The 7242-nt window shown below is 34.2% G+C and overlaps 1 pseudogene; it reads left to right on the top strand.

Moving 5' to 3' along the window:
- The first annotated feature begins 378 nt into the window (after positions 1 to 378).
- Positions 379 to 6458, top strand: LOC116895835 (annotated as a pseudogene).
- Positions 6459 to 7242: the final 784 nt, after the last annotated feature.

The raw sequence follows: 7242 nt of genomic DNA, 5'->3' as shown, positions 1-7242 counted from the left end.
TCATTCCCCCAATGTAGGGGAATGACAGGGTATTGAGGTGGGAGTGGGTGAAATGTAAATACATAAACTATCCAAAAAGATTAAATATATAAAATTAAAAAGAAAAAGAAAAAAGAAAAGAAAATGTGCCGGGCTTTACATAAATCTATCATTTCTTGGTCTTGAAAAATCATTGTATTTCTATTCAATTATTACTTAAATAAAATCTCAATATTATGAAATATGTAATAAAAATGTATTTCAGTTAAATATTCTGAATTTATGTGTTAAAATAAGGATATGCTCACACCTGAATGAAATTAAGCAAGAAAATCAGACAACTTGGCAAGGTAGTTAGTAAGAAATATATGTTAAGCCTCTCTTTTTCTGGCTGGAACCATGAAGGCTGTACCAGAGAATAAGAAGAAAGTTGCCGCTGCGCCAGAAACCCTTAAGAAAAAGCGAAGGAATTTTGCAGAGTTGACGGTCAAGCGCCTGAGGAAGAAGTTTGCCCTGAAGACACTGCGAAAGGCAAGGAGGAAGCTCATCTATGAGAAGGCAAAGCACTATCACAAGGAGTGCAGACAGATGTACCGGACTGAGATTCGCATGACTAGGATGGCGAGGAAAGCTGGCAACTTCTATGTGCCCGCAGAACCAAAATTGGCCTTTGTCATCAGAATCCGAGGTATCAATGGAGTGAGCCCAAAGGTGCGCAAGGTGCTGCAGCTGCTCCGTCTCCGGCAGATCTTCAATGGCACCTTTGTGAAGCTCAACAAGGCTTCAGTGAACATGCCAGGATCGTGAGCCGTGCAGTATGCATGGGGGTACCCCAACCTGAAGTCAATGCAACCAGCTCATCTACAAAGCGAGGCTATGGCAAAATCAATAAAAAGCGCATTGCCTTGACAGATAACTCCATGATTGCTCAATCTCTTGGTAAATTTGGCATCATCTGCATGGAGGATCTAATTCATGAGATCTGTATACAGTTGGAAAACGCTTTAAGGAAGCAAATAACTTTCTATGTCCCTTCAAACTATCGTCCCCACTAGGTGGAGTGAAGAAAAAGACAACTCACTTTGTAGAAGGTGGAGATGCTGGAAACAGGGAAGACCAGATAAACAGGCTTAGTAGACGGGTGAACTACAGTGCTGCCCGTGGTATTCTTATAATCTGGTCAGTTAATAAACAGTCACAGCTTGGCAAATTGAAAAAAAAAAGAAATATATATAGAGTAAACAATTTAACTTTCACGGTTGCTTTAAAAATGTATAAGATGTGAAATATGCTTTTTAATCAATAAATGGTAACTGAGTTTTTGTTTCTTCTAGAAGTAATTGAAAGACAAATATTTGAAGCTGCAGCTGCAAATGTAATAACATGTACATTTGATTCATTTATTGCCAATTTGACATCTATATTATTTTTATGTATATAGGGTAAGTAATTAATGTTTTATAAAAGAAAATTTAGGATTCTCAAATTATGTATCATTGTTATAAAATGAAATTTCCTAAATATAAATGAAAGTAAATCAGTATATTTTACTCTACTAGAAAAATCCCTGACTATTCATATGTCGAATATATATATATATATATATATATATATATATATCTGCATAGTAAAAATAAATGTATCTATATTTATAATCGTTCCTCCATTAGAGATAGGCTCCTAATATTTGGACCAAACTAATGTCAAACTACTGATCCTCTTACTTCAACTATTCCACAGGCTAATTACCAGTATAAAGCCTCATAGCTTCTTCATAAGGATCTTAAGGGGAATAAGAGAACCTTATTACTGCATCTTATTTTGTGATGCTTAATTAATTTAGGATAAAACAGTACTTGTTAGTAACTGTATATATATGTATATATATACATATATATTTATATATAGTTATGTATGCATATATATGTGTGTGTTTGTATGTATTTGTGCATGTGTTGTGTGTTAAGTTGTACAGTCTTCTGTTTTATGATAGAACACCCAAAATTGACGCTATTGCCTTTCATTATATTTTTTAAAAACATAAATTCCTGCAGGTGAAATAGACCATATACACCGAAACTTTTCCAAGATTTTATTAGTTACTGTCTAGTTGTAACCCTAAGCTGCATAGACTTTTTGATGTAATTTGATTTAAATATGTGCTTTCCAATTTTGTTTCAAGAATGACACTGTATGAATTGTTCTAATCTCTATTAAGCAGATAGGAAATCATATGACACTTTGATGGAAGCTCATTAATTGAGAAAAGTGGATATAAGTCATAGTTAAAATGAAAGTAGAGAAGTAGAATAAAGGAGTAATGGTAGAGATTCTTAAATGGAGAGCAATTAGGGATTATGGCAAAAGTCATGGTAGGAGTGCACTGACTCAAAGGAAGGCTGTGTGAAAAGACCTATGGAAGCCTAATATTTTACGACCAGGTAAAATGTACTGGGGGTGTTGCTCTAGTGTTGCTATGTATTCAAATGCTAAATATTGGTCTTCAATATCTTTTAGCTCCCAAGGAGCAGATCTTCACATACACCAAGCAATGCTACGTAAGCTTTGCTCACCAATTTAAAGCAATTGGTTAAATAAAAGTGGCTGTAGACAATTACTAGGTAAAGTAGCTAAGTTAAGCTTCAGTTACCAGGCTAAAGGTCACAGATCATAAAGAGGAGAAAGAAGGAAGGAAGGAAGGAAGGAAGGAAGGAGAAAGAATGCAGAAGGGCTCCACTAGACACAATGGACCAGGGGCACATATAAGAGGGAAATAGATGCTAGGGTCTGGCTGATAGAGCAGAAATAACCCAATAATATTTAAAGAGCAAGTACTTGGAAAGCACTTTTAGGATGTTACCACTTTAGTATTAGAAAAATAAATTAGAGGTAATTTTTCAATAATTGTGCTAGAGCTGAAATAAATAAACCACAACCTCAGTCTTATTCATTTGGAAACTAGCCAGGGATGTAAATACATTTATTAATTTCCAGGAGAGGGTAATAAAATGCATGTTATATGAAGTATAATGAGGGCGGATATTGGAATTTAAAGGAGGAGGTTTTCGTGAATGGGAGGAAGGGACTTTAGGAGAACAGAAAGGTATAGTAGATGAGTTAAATAAAACTATGTATATTTGAAAAAAACATAATAGAATTCACTAGTTAGTGAGCTAATTTCAAAATATAATTTTCAAACAGAATCACTTTTAAAGATGAATGATCTCACTCCAACAAATTATGGGATATTAAATTAAATTTGCAGTGCACTGCACCAGACACTTCTCTATGAGTTTTGGTCAGAAGGCCCCAGAAGTCTGAAACAACACAGGTTATAGCTATCACCCTGAGTTACACACCAAAACTTCATGGTGTAAAGACATTTCACACACCTTGGCAATGGGTGATAGAGAAAACAGTCTCAAATTGACCAGAAACTTCCGTTCTATTGTTTTATTTTCACAACATTGGGAAGTATTAAACAGGCTGCTCGGGAGAAAAAAAGACGTAATGCTGGTCCCTTATATTTCAATATTGACCTACCAGGAAAATATGTGTCTGCTAGTCTAATGCTGGTAAGACAGTTACAGGGTAATTAGTTGCTTTTCTTACTGAATTTGAGAGTTAGTCACAGCAGGAAAGTTTATGTCTCTTCTAAAATGCCCACTGCAAGTCCAAGGTGGGATGTTCATACATCCTAGGGAAGATCTTGCTGTAACTATTTTATGAAGAGGTCAAATTTTATTGTAAATGTTACTCTTTGTACCCAAAGACTTAGGTCATTTTTATCTTTATTCAGAGAAGTCATGTCAGAAGACAGGTATCAAAGTAGAGATACTTAAGTTCTTGGGATAAGAAATCAAGTGTTTACGAATAATTTGAACATAACTATCAATTTTTCTAATCCACTGAGCTTTGGTTAGCATGAAAAGGAATTCAAGAGCCAAAGAATGTGAAGTGCTATGCAATTCTGTATACAACATGGCTATAGTGCTCATGAACTCACAACAGCTGTGTACACTTGCACAAGAGCTACGTGAGACGAAACCAGCTGAATTCCACCATATATTTCGAAGATTTCCCTGAAGCTCCTTGCTTTACTGATGAGCTATGAGCAGATGAAGGCTGTTGGAAGAGAAAGTATTGCTGTTTGAATATACACCTATTGCCAGGTTTCTTGTGGTCCATTGCGTGTCTGTATACTCAGACACTTAGGAGCAACAAAAAATTCTATATAGTGGGCTGTCAATTTTTTTAAAAAAGGAGGAAGAGGAAAAGGAACAGTGGGATGACAGTGACATGAAGTCATTAAACTGTCTGGTTGGAGGTAGGAATCATTTGAAAATACATGATCATATTTCATCCTATACATACAGTAAATTCTCATGAGTAGATAACACTTTTATTTACTCATCATTTCTTCTAATTTCAGATTGGAATACAATTGCACCACTCTCCCTTCCTTTCCTTCTATCCAAATCCTTCCACATACCCCTCCTCACTCTTCCAAATTCATGAAGTCTTTTTTCACTTTTGTTATATGCATATATATATATGTATATATACATATATATATGTTTGTATATGCTTGTCCCAGGCAGTTGACAGTACTAAAAGGTGTGGCCTTGTTGGAGTAGGTGTGTCACTGCGGGTGTGGGCTTAAGACCCTCATCCTAGCTACCTGGAAGTCAGTCTTCCATTAGCTGCCTTCAGATGAAGATGTAGAATCTCAGCTCCTCTTGCACCACGCCTGTCTGGATGCTCCATGTTCCTGCCTTGATGATACTGCTCTGAACCTCTGAATCTGTAAGCCCGCCCCAATGAAATGTTGTCTTTTATAAGTCCTGCATTAGTCATGGTGTCTGTTCACAGCAGTACAACCCTGAGACAGTATATATGTACATGACACTAATACAACCCGCAAACTGTTTGATGTTACTTGTATATATGTTTTAATACCTGGGTCTATTTGGTATTGGACTACCAAATAGTAGATCATGAAGATTATTCCAACTTTCACCATTGTTTAGTTACCTATAATTCTTTGTGTATGGTTGATACCTTGTACACCCATTCACTTTGATATAAAAATAAAATGTGTGCAATCTTTAATTTTTTATTTAATTTTCATTAGTTTTTTAAATGTTTCTTCAAGAACCTATGAATATCAATTTTTATTGATATTATGCTTATCAAACATGACCTATCATTAAGTTGTAGGCATTGTTTTGTTTCTTTTACTTGGACTCGATTTTCCTGGGCCTCTGCTTAAATCAAACTAAGCTGATATTTTAGAACTTCAGCTAATTAATATCAATAATATTAAAACTTTTAAAAGTCAAAACAATTTGTAAATTATAAGGAAAAATCAGATGTCAGAAAATTGGAGGTTTATGAGAAGAATTAAATTTCAATTTGAATTGTAATGTAACATTCACTATTTGTATCCCTGTATTCTTAGAAGGGCCAAGAATTCACTCTTTAATTTGAATGTTTAATTTGACAGACTTAGGTGATTATAGTAATTGCATTCAAAATGATCATGGACAGGTGAGAATATTATATGTGTGTGTATGTGTGTGTGTATAATTTGTACTTATGTAATGTTATACATATATAATTATTATTAAAAGAACTATCTTTGCCATATTCATCTCTAAATAATATACTTTCAATGTAAAATATAAAAAGTATGAAAACTACACATAAGTGTTCAAGATATTTAATACACTCTAATCATACTTATTTGCTGAGGTATATAGTATTATTAAATTAAATATAAAGAAATGGAGCCTAAAAGTTATAAAAATATTTATATATTATCAAAAGAAGTATGGGAAAGAAAGTAACTTTTATTCTGTTTTGTTTTCATTCTTCCTTTTTCCTACTCTATTTTAATTAAATAATGTGAACGGAAGCTTTGAAATTCCTAGCATTTTTACCAAAAGAAAAACCATTGTGTAATATATTCTAATTTTATAATTGAGAAAATCTGCTTAATCTGTTAGCAAACATGGCATGTATACTGTGAAGTCAGGTTTGGTTAAATCTTTAATTAAATAAAAATTTGTTGTTCCAGCTGAAAGAAAACACGATGCTATTGAACTTCCTAAGATCATAGAGCTTCCTAGAAACAAAAGGTTTTCACTTTAAATCACACTAATGCACCCTCACACAGAGATAGACATAAACACACACACACACGACAGATGAGGGGTATGATTTATGACACAGATTTTGTGTATGGGATAGCTACCATGTAGAAATAATACTTACACTTTAAAATGTTGTAAATATTCCCAAATTTTTTTTTATCAGAAAATGTTCCAGACCAAGGCCCTGGTGCTGTGAAATCACAATGTGAAAAGAGTACATTAAGAGAAAAGCATCAACACGAAACATGCGGCCCCTATGGCAGAATCCACACAGGTTACTGTAGTCTGGGCCATGTGAGGTTCCATGGCTTAGAGGGGAAGTGAGCACAAGCCTCTATCCCTAGTCTAGAAGCTATCTCCAATGGATAATTGTGCACAAAAGAAAAATTAGTTTTCTGCAATGTGTATCACTGGGTATATGAACCACTCATACACACACACACACACACACACACACACACACACACACACACACACACACACACATATATATATATATATATATATATATATATATGCAGATATCATGCCCAGGTTTAGATGGCCATTATAAAATTAAATCAAACACATTTGTGCATGCCTGTTATGTGTATATTATGGTTTTTGCTTTTGTGTGTTTATGGGGTTTTTTTGGTATGAAAACATATTTTTCTGTCTATATATGCTTCTACCATTTCATTGATTCATTTTATTTTTCTGTTTGCTTTGTCCTATTCGGGTTTGTAGTTTGTTATTATTCTATTCTATTTTGTTTTGTTATTAGTTCTTAGAAGCTGTTTTTGTTGTTGTTGTTGTTGTTTTAAATGGGACAGATAGAAGGGTATGTCAGATGGGAGGGGAGGGGAGAAAGATCTGAAAGAAGAGGGAGAAAAAGCATAATCAGAATATATTGTATTATATTTCTATTTTTGATAAATATAATTTAAAAACCTAGAGGAAGTAGAAAATGTAGTTCTAGTGTCAGATGAATATTAGTGTTTGCTTTAGTTAGGGATTGATAACAGGGAGCAGACACCATTACCAAGACAGCTCTTATTAGAACATTTAATTGGGGCTGGCTTACAAATTTAGAATTTCAGTCCAGTATCATAAAGGCAGGAGCAAGGCA

Source organism: Rattus rattus, chromosome 3 (assembly GCF_011064425.1).
Source record: "Rattus rattus isolate New Zealand chromosome 3, Rrattus_CSIRO_v1, whole genome shotgun sequence".
Taxonomy (NCBI): domain Eukaryota; kingdom Metazoa; phylum Chordata; class Mammalia; order Rodentia; family Muridae; genus Rattus; species Rattus rattus.
The sequence above is the reverse complement of the archived record's forward strand: the minus strand, read 5'-3'. Positions and strand labels throughout refer to the sequence as shown.